We start from the raw sequence: 15,520 nt of genomic DNA, 5'->3' as shown, positions 1-15,520 counted from the left end.
AAAAAATTGTGACATGCTGGTCTTTCTCTTTGGATCTCGTGAGCTGTCCCAGAGGCAGCTTTGGATATCATCCAGTATGACATACTATTAGAAATAAAGCGGTCAGCTGTCATGGACAGCACCACATTCATTCGCCCTTCTATGTGTTGTGGATTGGACAACAGTTGGGCTTATATCATGTTGCCTGAGCATGGCATAAGATCTAAAGTAAAAAGTTTGTTTCCCCAAACAAATGGCTTGAATGCCCAAATAAAATGAGACAATATAGTGATGCATGTTCAGAGTCAAAGTCCTTAAAACAGACCAAAATCACACTGACTTCCACGTCTGTAATCACTAGGAGAAGCTGTTGTGTTTAATAACAATACACCTCTTTTGTCTTCTGATAATGTTTTTTACATCCGTACAGGAGATATTTTGTTGCTTTTGTTGCATTTATTGTGATAAGTATAAACCCGTGCTCATTATAATCAAAGCTTAAACCTATAGGTGGAAACTTGATTTTTGTTTTGGAATGAGTACTGCAACATAAGGCTTGTGGGGCAGAATCAGCCTGGCAAAGACTCCAATCTGGCAAGCTGGACAGCTTTGGGAAATATAATGGAGAGCATAAATTTCTGGACCTTTAACTGCATTTTTGTACATTTTGCAACATTTCTTCCAGATAAATACCTCCCCAGGGACATTGGTACACTAAAGTAGTTCAGTAATAGATAAACATTTAAATGACAGAAACATTCCTGTACTTGATGTAAAATGAGTTTAAAATCCCTGGTGTAAATCAAACAAATCAGCTAAGTTCACTTTCAAAGTTTCTTTTTTTTTCTTCTCACAACCATGTAATTGATCTCACCATTACTGATTACTGTTGTTACAATTTTGTGGCTTTGGAAACCATTTCTCAACCAGAGATAGTCCATAGTGCAGGGTTGATGAGAGAAGTAACAACACATTCATATTTAGAGAAAATAAAATTCTCATTAAAAGGACAGGAGGTTAAAATCTGCTAAATAGTGCTGCCTAAGAGTTTAATTCTGATCGTTCATAATAACTCACAGACTGCTTCTGCATTTTCGTGCCTTTGCATAAATTACCATCTGCCAGGGAAGCAACAAATGGGCTGGTGAGAAAGGGATTTTGAGGTCAACTCCTCCCTGTGACATCTCCTTGGACAGGGGACCTCAGTTCACTTCCATCATCTGGAAAAGCTTCCGCTCTGCCAGCATTCTGATTTTATCTTTAGAGTACTAGTAAAGCAGAGAACAACAGAACAAAGAGTTGGAAACTATATCTACTCTCTGCCACCCTATTCTTCTGTAACTCCAAACTCCCATGGGTTGGGCATGCTAGAACATCAGGCTGAGTGTCACAGTCCGCGTGGCAGACTGTGGGGATGTGGAGGAAACGCAGGACTCTTCGATGAAGGCAGTGCATTTATTTACAGTGATGTAACAATCCAAACAACAATAAATCCCCAGTGCGATCCCGACTCCTGTTCCATGTCTTCTCCCTTCTCCCGTGCTCCATGCTCTGTCTCCGTTCCTTGTGTACAGTCCGTCTGCTGTCCGTCTGCTGTTTCCCCAGGAGGATTTGTTTCCACAAATCCTCCTGGGGAAACACACATACAAAGGCAGTCGTGAGTACCTTTACGTAACGGCAGACTGGCACTTACTTCGCACATTTACTGAGAACTCACGGGAAGTCACAAAACGATCCAGTGTCGAGGAGCTCTCAGCCACACTGCTTTGTAGCTCCCCCAACGATGTTTGATCAGCTGCAGGTGTGTGATCGTTTTTTTAGGTCTGGCCAGCCACCTGGCCAGGCACACCCACCAGGCCTGAAGATGCCTGTAAACAGGTGCTCCCAGATACACCTGTATCCACATACACATGCACACACATACCTGCCAATACACAAGCATGGAACACCTGCCGAGGCGGGCAATCGGAGTCTAACCGCCAACGCCTAACAGGCCTAGCCTATGCAGATCCAGTTGCTTGTGCCAGGACTAGTGATTTAAAAAAATATGAATATGAATGTGAGTTTTCTTCAATCTTTTAACACAGGTTCTTTCCTGTGAAATACAACTTTTTAAAAAACCTATATACTAATAGGTAATATATATATATAAGTGTATATATATAATATAAATGAGTGCTGTCAAACAATTAAAACGTTTAATCAGATTCATCACAGGGTTACAGTGGATTAATTTTGATTAATCACAATTAAATATCATTTATTTGTATTCTATATTAATCACATTTAATTTTGCATGAGCAAACAGACTCGAGAAAAAAGGGAAAATATACGCACTACCTGATCAACTGCCCATTTGCCCAAAATGCATTGACAGAAACATTTCAGGGATTTTGAGTCATTCTGCACTCCAGATGCATTAATTGCGTTAAAATTTTTTTATCACACTGACACTTGTCAGTCAAAGCAACTGTGTGCTGTACACCCCTGTCCTGTCGGTGGCGCTGTCACTTGGTGTTCGCTCGCTCTGTGGTATAGTATCGCTTCCTGTTCCTGCTCAAACACAGTGGTGTTTCTGAGTAGCTTATTTGCTTAGCAGTTTAATTAACAACTTTTAAATACATTCTTTTTTTTTTCACAGTATAATCTTCACGTGTTTCATCCGAAGCACACTTTCTGTGTACTCACTACCTACCTAATTTATAGCCAAAGTATTCACTCACTGTCTCTGTACTGTTTCGCTAGCTTAGCTCGTAGCCGACCCGTTAGCACCATGGCTACTTCACCTGTCCCTTCTGCACTTTCTTGCTCATTGTGTCAGATGTTTAGCTATTCCTCGGCCTCCTTTAGCAGTAATGATATCTGTAACAAATGTAGCATATTTGCAGCTCTTGAGGCCAGGATTACTGAACTGGAGACTCGGCTTTGCACCCTGCTCTCACCCTTAGCTAGCCAGGCCCCTGTAGCTGGTGCAGCCGAAGATAGCGTAAGCCCCGCTAGCTGTTCCCCGGTAGATCCCAAGCAGCTGGGGAAAGACGGCTGGGTAACGGTGAGGAGGAAGCGTAGTCCTAAACAGAAGCCCCAGGTACACCACCAACCCGTTCATGTGTCTAACCGTTTTTCCCCACTCTGCGACACACCCGCTGGGGGTCAAACTCTGGTAATTGGTGATTCTGTTCTCAGACATGTGAAGCTAGAGACACCGGCAACCATAGTCAATTGTCTTCCAGGGGCCAGAGCAGGCGACATTGAAGGAAATTTAAAACTGCTGGCTAAGGGTAAACGTAAATTCAATAAAATCATAATTCACGTCGGCAGTAATGACACCCGGTTACGCCAATCGGAGGTCACTAAAATCAATATTGAATCGGTGTGCAACTTTGCCAAAACAATGTCGGACTCTGTAGTTTTCTCTGGTCCCCTCCCCAATCAGACCAGGAGTGACATGTTTAGCCGCATGTTCTCCTTAAATTGCTGGCTGTCTGAGTGGTGTCCCAGAAACGATGTGGGCTTCATAGATAATTGGCAAACCTTCTGGAGGAAACCTGGTCTTGTTAGGAGAGATGGCATCCATCCCACTTTGGATGGAGCAGCTCTCATTTCTAAAAATATCGACAAATTTATTAAACCCCTCAAAACATGACTATCCAGAGTTGGGACCAGGAAGCAGAGTTGCAGTCTTACACGCCTCTCTGCAGCTTCTCTCCTCCTGCTACCCCCCCAAAAACCCATCTCCATAGAGACTGTGTCTGCTTCCAAAAAGACAAAAAACAAACTGAAAACCAGCAACAAACAACTTAAACATTTACAAAGAAAGAATAATACAGTATCCACATCTGAACCAAAGAGTAAAACAGTGAAATGTGGATTATTAAATATTAGGTCTCTCTCCTCCAAGTCTCTGTTAGTACATGACTTAATAATTGATCAACAAATTGATTTACTCTGCCTTACAGAAACCTGGTTGCAGCAGGATGATTATGTTAGTTTAAATGAATCAACACCCCCGAGTCATTCTAACTACCAGAAATCTCGAAGCACAGGTCGAGGGGGTGGTGTGGCAGCAATTTTTCACACCAGTCTATTAATTAATGAAAGACCAAGACAGACTGTTAATTCATTTGAAAGCCTGATGCTTAGCATTGTCCACCCCAGCTGTGAAACTCAGAAACCAGTCTTACTTGTTATCATCTATCGTCCACCTGGGCCTTACACAGAGTTTCTGTCTGATTTCTCAGACTTTATATCTAATTTAGTTCTGAGCTCAGATAAAATAATTATTGTGGGTGATTTTAACATCCATGTTGATGCTAAAAATGACAGCCTCAACATGGCATTTAATCTGTTGTTAGACTCAATTGGTTTCTCTCAAAATGTAAAAGAACCCTCCCACCACTTTAATCACACTCTAGATCTTGTTTTAACATATGGCATAGAAACTGAACATTTAACAGTGTTTCCTGAAAACCCTCTCCTGTCTGATCATTTCTTGATAACATTTACATTTACAATAATTGATTACGCAGCAGTGGAGAGTGGACTTTATCAAAGTAGATGTCTTTCTGAAAGCGCTGTAACTAAGTTTAAGAATATAATCCAGCCACTGTTATCATCGTCAATGCCCTGTACCAACACAGAGCAGAGCAGCTATCTGAACGCTACCCCAACAGAGGTCGATTATCTTGTTAATAATTTCACCTCCTCACTACGTACGACTCTGGATACTGTAGCTCCAGTGAAAACTAAGGTCTCTAATCAGAAGTACCTGACCCCGTGGTATAATTCTCAAACACGTACCCTAAAGCAGATGACTCGTAATCTGGAGAGGAAATGGCGTGTCACAAATTTAGAGGATCGTCATTTAGCCTGGAGAAATAGTTTGTTGCTTTATAAGAAAGCCCTCCGCAAAGCCAGAACAGCTTACTACTCATCACTGATTGAAGAAAATAAGAACAACCCCAGGTTTCTCTTCAGCACTGTAGCCAGGCTGACAAAAAGTCAGAGCTCTTTTGAGCCAACCATCCCTTTAATGTTAACTAGTGATGACTTCATGAACTTCTTCACAAATAAAATTTTTATCATTAGAGAAAAAATTACCAATAATCATCCCACAGATGTAATATTATCTACAGCTACTCTTAGTTCCATTGATGTTAAGTTAGACTCTTTCTTTCCAATCGATCTTTTTGAGTTAACTTCAATAATTACTTCCTCCAAACCATCAACGTGTCTTTTAGACCCCATTCCTACAAAACTGCTCAAAGAAGTCCTGCCATTGATTAATTCTTCGATCTTATATATGATCAACCTATCTCTAATAATCGGCTATGTACCACAGGCCTTCAAGGTGGCTGCAGTTAAACCTTTACTCAAAAAGCCATCTCTAGACCCAGCAGTCTTAGCTAATTATAGGCCAATCTCCAACCTTCCTTTCATATCAAAAATCCTTGAAAGAGTAGTTGTCAAACAGCTAACAGATCATCTGCAGAGGAATGGTTTATTTGAAGAGTTTCAGTCAGGTTTCAGAGTTCATCACAGCACAGAAACAGCTTTAGTGAAGGTTACAAATGATCTTCTTATGGCCTCTGACAGTGGACTCATCTCTGTGCTTGTCCTTCTTGACCTTAGTGCAGCATTCGATACTGTTGACCATAATATCCTATTAGAGCGATTAGAACATGCTGTAGGTATTACAGGTATTGCACTGCAGTGGTTTGTATCATATCTATCTAATAGACTCCAATTTGTGCATGTAAATGGAGAGTCCTCTTCACACACTGAGGTTAATTATGGAGTTCCACAGGGTTCAGTGCTAGGACCAATTCTGTTTACATTATACATGCTTCCCCTAGGCAGCATCATTAGAAGACATAGCATACATTTTCACTGCTATTCAGATGACACCCAGCTCTATCTGTCCATGAAGCCAGATAACACACACCAATTAGTTAAACTGCAGGAATGTCTTAAAGACATAAAGACTTGGATGGCCACTAACTTTCTGCTTCTTAACTCAGATAAAACTGAGGTCATTGTACTCGGCGCTGAAAAGCTTAGAAATATGGTATCTAACCAGATTCTTACTCTGGATGGCATTACCTTGGCCTCCAGTAACACTGTGAGGAACCTTGGAGTCATTTTTGACCAGGATATGTCCTTCAACGCACATATTAAACAAATATGTAAGACTGCGTTCTTCCATTTGCGCAACATCTCTAAAATTAGAAATATCCTGTCTCAGAGTGACGCTGAAAAACTAGTTCATGCATTTATTACTTCCAGGCTGGACTACTGCAATTCATTATTATCAGGATGTCCAAAAAACTCACTGAAAAGCCTTCAGTTAATCCAAAATGCTGCAGCAAGAGTACTGACAGGGACTAGAAAGAGAGAGCATATTTCTCCTGTTTTGGCTTCCCTTCATTGGCTTCCTGTTAAATCCAGAATTGAATTCAAAATCCTGCTCCTCACATACAAGGTCTTAAATAATCAGGCCCCATCTTATCTTAATGACCCTGTAGTACCATATCACCCTATTAGAGCACTTCGCTCCCGCTCTGCAGGCCTACTTGTTGTTCCTAGAGTATTTAAAAGTAGAATGGGAGGGAGAGCCTTCAGTTTTCAGGCCCCTCTTCTGTGGAACCAGCTTCCAGTTTGGATTCGGGAGACAGACACTATCTCTACTTTTAAGATTAGGCTTAAAACTTTCCTTTTTGCTAAAGCATATAGTTAGGGCTGGACCAGGTGACCCTGAATCCTCCCTTAGTTATGCTGCAATAGATGTAGGCTGCCGGGGGATTCCCATGATGCATTGAGTTTTTCCTTTCCAGTCACCTTTCTCACTCACTATGTGTTAATAGACCTCTCTGTATTGAATCATATCTGTTATTAATCTCTGTCTCTCTTCCACAGCATGTCTTTTATCCTGTCTTCCTTCTCTCACCCCAACCGGTCGCAGCAGATGGCCGCCCCTCCCTGAGCCTGGTTCTGCCGGAGGTTTCTTCCTGTTAAAAGGGAGTTTTTCCTTCCCACTGTCGCCAAAGTGCTTGCTCATAGGGGGTCATATGATTGTTGGGCTTTTCTCTGTATCTATGAAGCGCCTTGAGGCGACATTTGTTGTGATTTGGCGCTATATAAATAAAATTTAATTGAATTGAATTGTGCCTAACTTGGTTATCTAGTTGGATGAGTTATAAAAATATTCTTTCCACCATTCCCACTGCTAAGAGCCTCTAGACCAGGGGTAAGCAACCTTTCTGATGGCGAGTGCCATTTAAAATTTCCTCAGAAGTCAGTGTGCCATATGATTGCATTAGCAATAAATTTAATAACGCTCTATATGAACAGTTACACAATATAAACAAAAAAAGACACTTTTTATCCATAACAAGAACTCCATAACAGCAAATGGACTGTACAACAGAAAATACAAATGCTATTTATGGTCTCCTCACAACAATGATAAGAAAAATAAACTAAGCCAATATGGCATGTTTGTTAATACAGAGACACACATGTTAATGTCATCTCTGGTCTCCCACTCAGAGACACAGGTGTGTGAGTGTCCAGCATTCAGACAGCTACCTGAGAACACGCTTCGTGTAAGAGAAAATCTGCTCACACAGATATGTAGAGCCAAATACTGTCAATAAAGCCTCTGCAATGTTCTGAAGTCAGTTAAACTTGTCAGGTAGTGGTGTCCAGCAGGTGAAAATCCAAGCTCCATGAACACGCACAGCTGTGGATTCCAGCTGCTTCGATGTTGCACTAACTGGCATTAACTCAGCCAGTTAATGTGAGACCAATCTAGCTGCTCATTAAAGATTTCTGGTTTGATCAGAAAATCAAACATTGGTCCATACACCTGAAAGTCCCAAAAATGCATTGTGTCTCCCTAACCTCATTGGCACTCAGACATACTCTTCAGAGAGCCTTAATGTTTGGCATGATTGTAGCTAAAAGACTTATTCTTGGAGCCTGGAAATCACCATCTCCTCCATTGTTCAGGGTTTGGCTACGTGAGATGATTGCTTGTTTGTATATTGAAGAGGTTCGTTATCGTTTGGCTGACACCCATTTTAAGTTTGTCAAAATCTGGGGCCCTTTTCTCAATCATATTAATGGGAATTCAACATAAACTTTAACCCATTTGACTGCACTTTGTGTTTGTGTGAAACTGCACTTCTGCCGGACCCTGATTCCTTCCTGGACTTGTTTCCCACATCTTTCGGTCTTGGTGAACTCTCTGTTGCCCTGTCTAAACTCACACAGAAGATCATCTTCTTTGAACGATGGTGTTTCTTTTGAACTTTTGATTTGTACTGGCTAACTGGTGTATTTTTTTTATTTTATTTATTTATTTATTTATTTTTTTTCCCCCCTTTTCTTTCCTGTTTTCCTGTTTGGGTTTTTTTTTTTGTGTGTGTGTGTGTGTGTGTGTTTGGTTTCTGGTTTTTCTTTTTTTTTTTTGTTCTGTGCTTAAATGTTATTGTTTTTGAATCTTATGTCCTTTGTCTGGTGTGACGTTATGTAACTTTGAACTTAAAATCTTATAAATAAACATTTTAAAAAATGCATTGTGTCTCGAGTCTACGGATGTATCCGTGTATTTCCGTGGTGCTGATGCTGTGCTAAGCGGAAAGCTCCTGAAGCCATATAGCCTTTGAATGAAAACAAACGCTGTTGTGACAATGATGTACAGTCTTGTTGGTATATGTAGGATTTCTATACATTTTACATCAGATAAAAACTTTGGTTGTAAGCTTCAGATAATTATTTAATAACAGCCAGACATTTTAAATGAAAATAAGAAAGTATTTCTTTGTGCCCCCCTTTCCCTGTTAATGCCCCACCTGGCCCACTGGCAACACTTTGCTAGACCCGCCCCTGCACAGTTACCAGCTGTCAGCTACTTAGAAAAGGATCCTGGTGTTATTTGTCTCTCAGAAACAGTTCATAGCTTCCCTTCAACTCATTCATGTCACCTAAAAGGTAAACCTGTTTCTCCAGCACCTGTTCAGCTCTGATGATTCAGTAAGGACATCTCCTGGTTTCATCTTCATGTTTCCCTCTCACCACATATCCAAACCAACATCATGACCAGCAGCTTTACAGCTGTGGCTCCAGCAAACATCAGCTGATACTAGAAAGTAATATTAAATAAATTCTAACAACAGCTGATCAAGCTTAAACGTGCTGCTGTTGTTTAGCGCGACATCCGCTGGTTTCCTCTTTCTGGCGCAAAGTGGGCGATAAACAAACAAGGGAGAAAAGCCGATCAGCTGATCATTGATCAGTTTCATAATTAAGGTAGCAACAGGAGAGAGAGGGGAGAGAATGAGCGGAGAAGATGCAGCTGTGCAGCGTAACGACAGAATAACTCCACCTTTGTGTGTTTTCTCATTCTAGCTGAAGTCCGGGACAAACTGCGTCCCCTCTCAGCTCAACACGATACGCGTAATATTTTCTCTGAATGCGGGACGATTCCGTCTTTTTACAGGATGGTTGGCAACTCTACTAACTAACCTTATGAATAAAATAAAGTTCACTATTAGTAACATCACAACACCGACCCAGCTGTATAGAAACTCCAACATGCTAGCTAGTATGCAGTACGAGTTATTGTAACTGACTGTAAAAAGTCAGCACAACAAAAATAAACTCCACCTAAAGACTGAAGACTGCAGGTCATAACTTCTTACCTGAAGTTCAGTTCACCTGACGCTCGGGTCTCTGCTCCTCCTGCCTCCCTCTCCCTGATCCACCTGCCAGCCTCCACCACTTGCTAATTTTACTGAGTCTGTGGAAGCACCGCCATAGCCACCACCAAACAACTGAGTTATTTTTACACACCGGCCAGCATCTGGCCAATCCACCACCTTTCATTGTTTATACCGTTACAAAAAAAAAAAAAATCATCGGGCCACCGAGCAAATGCCCGGTATGCCCGATGGCCAGTCCAGCTATGGTCGTGCCATCAGTTAACCCTTGTGCCTAGGGTTGCCGACCCCTGCTCTAGACACTCACACCATTAGAGACCAGGTTTGGCTTAAACTAAATATTTGTTTAGTTTAAGACAGACAGATCCCCAGCTCTGTCTGTCTTGGTCGTTGTGTCCTTGGGCAAGACACTTCACCTACCGCCTACTGGTGTTGGCCAGAGGGGCCGATGGCCGAGGAGTACAAATACCTGGGAACCATCTTTGACAACCTCCTGAAACTCTCTGCCAACACAGAGGAGATTCTCAGGAGGTGCCACCAACGGCTATACCTCCTTAGGAAACTCAACTCCCCTGGAGTCAGCACACCCATCATGATGACTTTTTACTATGCCTTCCTGGAAAGCATCATGACCTTCTTCATTACCTGCTGGTTCCACTCCCTCAGAACTCTGGCACAGGTTTTCAGCCAACAGGCCCTTAGACAGGCAGCCAAAATCATCATCGACCCCTCTCACATTCTTCACTCCGCATTTCAATGGCTCCCCTCCGGGTGACGCCTCCGCTGCATTTCCTGCAGGACTGAGAGGAGGAGAGCTACCTTTGTCCCCAAAGCCACTGTGCTTTTTAACTCCAGCAGATAAGACCATTTCCCACACCAGAAACATAAACTACCCCACACTCTTTTTATACTACCGACACTTTATTCACTCTTAGTCACTCACAGTTATTTATTCACCTTTCAGTCACTTTAGTTTTAAACTGTGTAATTTTAAAAATGTATATACTGTATATTCTGTGTATTTATTACCTCACTCTGATTGCCTGTTCTTATTGTTCTTATCTTCAACATTATGCTGCTCTATTGTATGTTAATTGCCCCTTGGGGATAAATAAAGTCTTTCTGATTCTGATTCTGTCAGTCTGCCCCAGGGCAGCTGTGGCTACAACTGTAGCTTGCCTCCACCAGTGTGTGAATGTGAGAGTGACTGAATAATGGAATTGTAAAGCACTTTGAGGGTCTCAAAAAGTGCTATATAAATGCAATCCATTATTATCATTATTATTATTGTCCTTACAGAACGATGTTTGGTATTTTGTAATGACCAAGATGAAGGCCACAAGCCAAAACACGTTGTTCTGCTAATAAAGATGTTTCCTAGTCTTTCAAGTGTTGCTGGAGTGATCACCTGACCAGATCCTTACAGAACAACACCAAAATAAAACTGTCCCATAACTTAACATTTTTGCTGTGTTCTGTAGATAACCAAAAAAGATTTGCCTGGTTACCAGTTAAATTATCCATTGTTCCTATGTGCAAGAAAACCCATCTGCTCAACAGTAACCCAAAACCCCCAGCCTCTCACCTTGCCATCCAGCACTTAGTATTTCTCAGCCTAGGCAATAATGTTCATTAGCTCTTCGAGATAAAAACAAAGACTTTCCTGTTATCTGCTTTTGCGTTCAACCTAAACCTTTCAAAATTTCATTTAGATCAGGACGGTAAATATTAATAAATAATGTTACCACTATCTTCATCAGTAGTTTTCTATCCAATTATGCTCATCTTCCCTCATTTTTAAACACAGGGATAAAATAAACACACTGTGCCATCTCTTCTTCTGACTGTCATTTAATTGGTGATAATACCGCGGAAGCACTAGCTGGTAGTCGGGCCATACGCGTGTCTTTGTCCGCTTGTAGTTGAAAAACAAACAGGCAAACATTTATTTCCACAGTCTTGAAATACAGTAATCCATTTGAATGTTCCTGTACACTGCAAACATGGTTAGAAAACTGTTTGACTCCACAGCTAGTTATAGCCCCGTCACTCCACACTGCCAGTCGCGAACGCTCCCCCCGTGCACAGTTACCATGTATTAAAGGAACAGTACGTAAAAATGAAATAAAGAAAGAAAATACAACTGTACAACTATGGGGCGATCGTGGCTCAAGAGTTGGGAGTTTGCCTTGTAATCGTAAGGTTGCCAGTTCGAGCCCCGGCTCGGACAGTCTCGGTCGCTGTGTCCTTGGGCAAGACACTTCACCTACCGCCTACTGGTGTTGGCCAGAAGGGCCGATGGCGTGATATGGCAGCCTCGCTTCTGTCAGTCTGCCCCAGGGCAGCTGTGGCTACAACTGTAGCTTGCCTCCACCAGTGTGCGAATGGGTGTGTAAAGCGCTTTGGGGTCCCTAGGGGGGACTAGTAAAAGCGCTATACAAATACAGGCCATTTACCATCTGTAAATTAACTGTAAATCTTACGCTAAACAACAACAGAGTAAAAACTGAAATTCCCCATTATCTTACACTTATCCTTATCCAAAATGATTCAAATTATTAGCAAATATACACTCTGTGCAATCTGAGTAAACTAAGAGATGATTAGAGGTTTATCTTATACAGGTGGAAGAAAAGATAATCAATCAATAAAAAAAGAATAAAGTTGAAACACATTAACAAATGCAGCATTTTGGTGCTGCATAACAATAAAGAAAGGCTTGACTTCATAAACCTTTGAATGCATATCTTTTTATTCTGTCTTATTGAGAGACGATATTTAGAAAATGGACTTTTAATTAAACACTAAATTGCTACCATCTGAAGTACAGTGCAATGAACCTGCTGTCATCTCTTCATTAATCAGGACCAAGATGTTCTGCTCTCAGAATGCACCTTGTTAATTATACAAGCGCCAACAAATTACAGTCCTCTGTGTTACTCATTCATCCTTGTGAGTTATCACAAATGAGTTGCTTTTTTTCTTGGTTTGGCTTTATCACTGATTTACACATGAGAGCTCACAAACTCTTTGTTAGTGCCATACGTTCATCAGCACTGAGAGAACAGCACAAAGGATGATCAATAGTCACATGCCTGGCTGCTTTCACACTCTATTTGGGGACCGGAGTGTGTGGCATTTATTTTTGTTCTCTCAGATGTCTTACTTTGATCTAAAACGGTTCATTTATTTTCACAGGTGAAGTGCAATAGTAATAAAGTGCTGATGAGTGAAAAAGAATTAGGTGCTTTTGATGTGAAACAAGAGATTTCTCTATGTTGTTTTTGAAAAAAATCAGGGTTCACTAATGTCCCTTCACTCTGTAAGACAGCTATGTGATTTCATACAAAGTACCTTCATTGTATGACTGAATGTTTTTGTTACATTTTAGATTTTTATTTCCAGCTCTTCCTGTTTCACTTGAGGAGAAAAACAGACTACTGGGAATATCAATTTAGTGACACCATAGGCTCCACTTTTTGCAGTAATCTTCACTGCAGTATTAATATTTGAACACAATGAAATGGAAAATAGGCTCAATTATTTACATAGTGTATGACTAACATGAAAATTTTCTTTAATTGTTAAATAATAACAGGCAACACTGTTGAAACAACAGTATGTGAAACCAAAAAGGAGGCGACTCTCACCCTTCTTGACTTCAATTTGACTCCATTCTTTTAGACTACTTGGTTAAGGCTATCCCACATACTTAAATTAACCACGGGTCCAATTCCTAGCAGCAGTGAATCCATACAAGAATTTCCATGTACCTATTCATAAAATACCTAAGGGTCTTTTATAATGAGCAGCTTATTGTTTACTTATATGGATGGCTGACACAGTAATCACTGTTTGCTATTGTTTTACTCGCTATGTGTATGTACATCACTCTGCATCCAATCATTGGTAAATTGATATTATATATATATATATATATGACTTTCTTCTACCTGTCTCTTGTCTTAACCCAGTATAACGGCCAAATATGTAATGTAACGTGCCAGTCCAATGTGTGTATGTATCGCTTTGCCTCTCCAAAGTGTGAAATGGACCTGCATGCAGAAGTTCCAGTAAGCTACAGTACCAAAAGAGGGAGATATTTCATGTCAAAGAGACATTACTAATACATTTACATGTAAATACATACCTATCTTAATCATTTGTAAGAGGACCCTGGAATGTACTTCATACCTTCCTTGATCACTACTAACTTCTTGGCTTTAAATATATTACCTCCTCCTGCTGGAAGGGCAACTTCTGCATGTATATTCATTTCAAGCTTTGGAAAGGCAAAGTGTGACATGTACACATTGAAGTGGCATGTCTGATACACTCTTTGCCATGATATTGGGTTGTTTGTTCTGTTTCCCTCCCCACAAGAAACATTAAATAAAGAACTGAAAAAAACTGAGCCATGTTGGCCATTATTAAACTATGATTCCTCTCTCTGCAAATAACATTTTTAATTATCATTCCTAGTGCTATTAGCAAAGTCATACACCATTTCAGGTCACTGAATGAATGTAAATTAGTGTCAAATCATTTATATGAAAGAGATTTGACTTGAGGTTCCAGAATTTTTAAGTTTGTGACTCCATCAAAAAGGGCCAGTGCCTGGGCCTCTATTTATACACACTTATGTATGACAGCCTCTCAGTTTGAACTCATCAACCCATGCATGGGAACTAATGAGCTGAACTAGTGTGCCCAACTTGTGGGTTTGTCCGAAGCCAAATATGAAAAGCTTTCCTAATATTTGGATTAAAGGCTATATTGCATTTTTCAGATTGTTTTTTTTTTTTTTAAATGAAACAGTTCATAGATTTTTTTAATGCCTCTTAAAGTTAGTTTTCCCTTTTTGGTTGACCTACTTATGATTCATGCCGTCACTACTTGGAATTGTTAGACAGCTTGCCTATGGATTTTGCTTATTGCTTCCACTTGCACTTGTGCTACAACCAGCTGATTACAGGTTATGTGCTGGAGGAGGAAAATAGTGGCGCAGTCTGCAGCGTGGATATGACAATTGTTTTTATTTTTATTGCACAAATGGACGAGAGCATGGTGGTTAAGTGGAAACTGAAATAGCTGCATTATGCTGCAAAAAAAAAAAACAACCCAAAAAACGTTAGCTTTGCAAGCATCTGCATAGAAAGCATGCTAACGCTAGCCAAAGTGATGTTAAAGCTGAGCCCAGCCCAGCAACCAGACCCTGAACTTCAGCTTGTAAAGTTCAGGTTCTGGTTGCTGGACTGTTTCTACCTGTTCATGTTTCTAAAGTAATATGACATTAGTGATCACTTTAAAGTTTCTTTTTGGTGGTATTAATCTTTCGTTTGTGCTGTTGTCTTTTTTTTATTATCCCTAAATACTAAAGGAAAGATCATATGTGTGTCCACGGGATAGGGATTTATGTTGGTGTATGAGAATGTAGCCTATGGGTTTTATATTGTTAAATGGTAAATATAAGACAATGTCTTTCATGTCAAGACAATCATTTACTAAATGTAACAAATTATTTTTGCCTGGAAGTAATTAAGTATGTAATTAAGTGTACTTTATTACAGAAAAATGTGTAATATGTTTTTTTGAGTAATGACCCCAACATCAATCACAGCAAAGAGGGGAAATACTTCCAACATGCACAAACATTTGACCACACAGCACACAAATAATTTGGATCAATGTAATACCTTTGATATGTTGGCTTGTGATGATGGTGACTCTCAAGGCAGAGTCAATGAGAATCAATGAGAATCAATAAAGAATTGAATATGTGATGCAATCGGAATCGTTAAATTCTTATCAGTTACCATCCC

The sequence above is a fragment of the Neolamprologus brichardi genome, chromosome 6, assembly GCF_056152115.1.
Source record: "Neolamprologus brichardi isolate AB-2024 chromosome 6, ASM5615211v1, whole genome shotgun sequence".
Classification (NCBI taxonomy): Eukaryota; Metazoa; Chordata; class Actinopteri; order Cichliformes; family Cichlidae; genus Neolamprologus; species Neolamprologus brichardi.
This window is presented reverse-complemented; position numbering follows the sequence as displayed.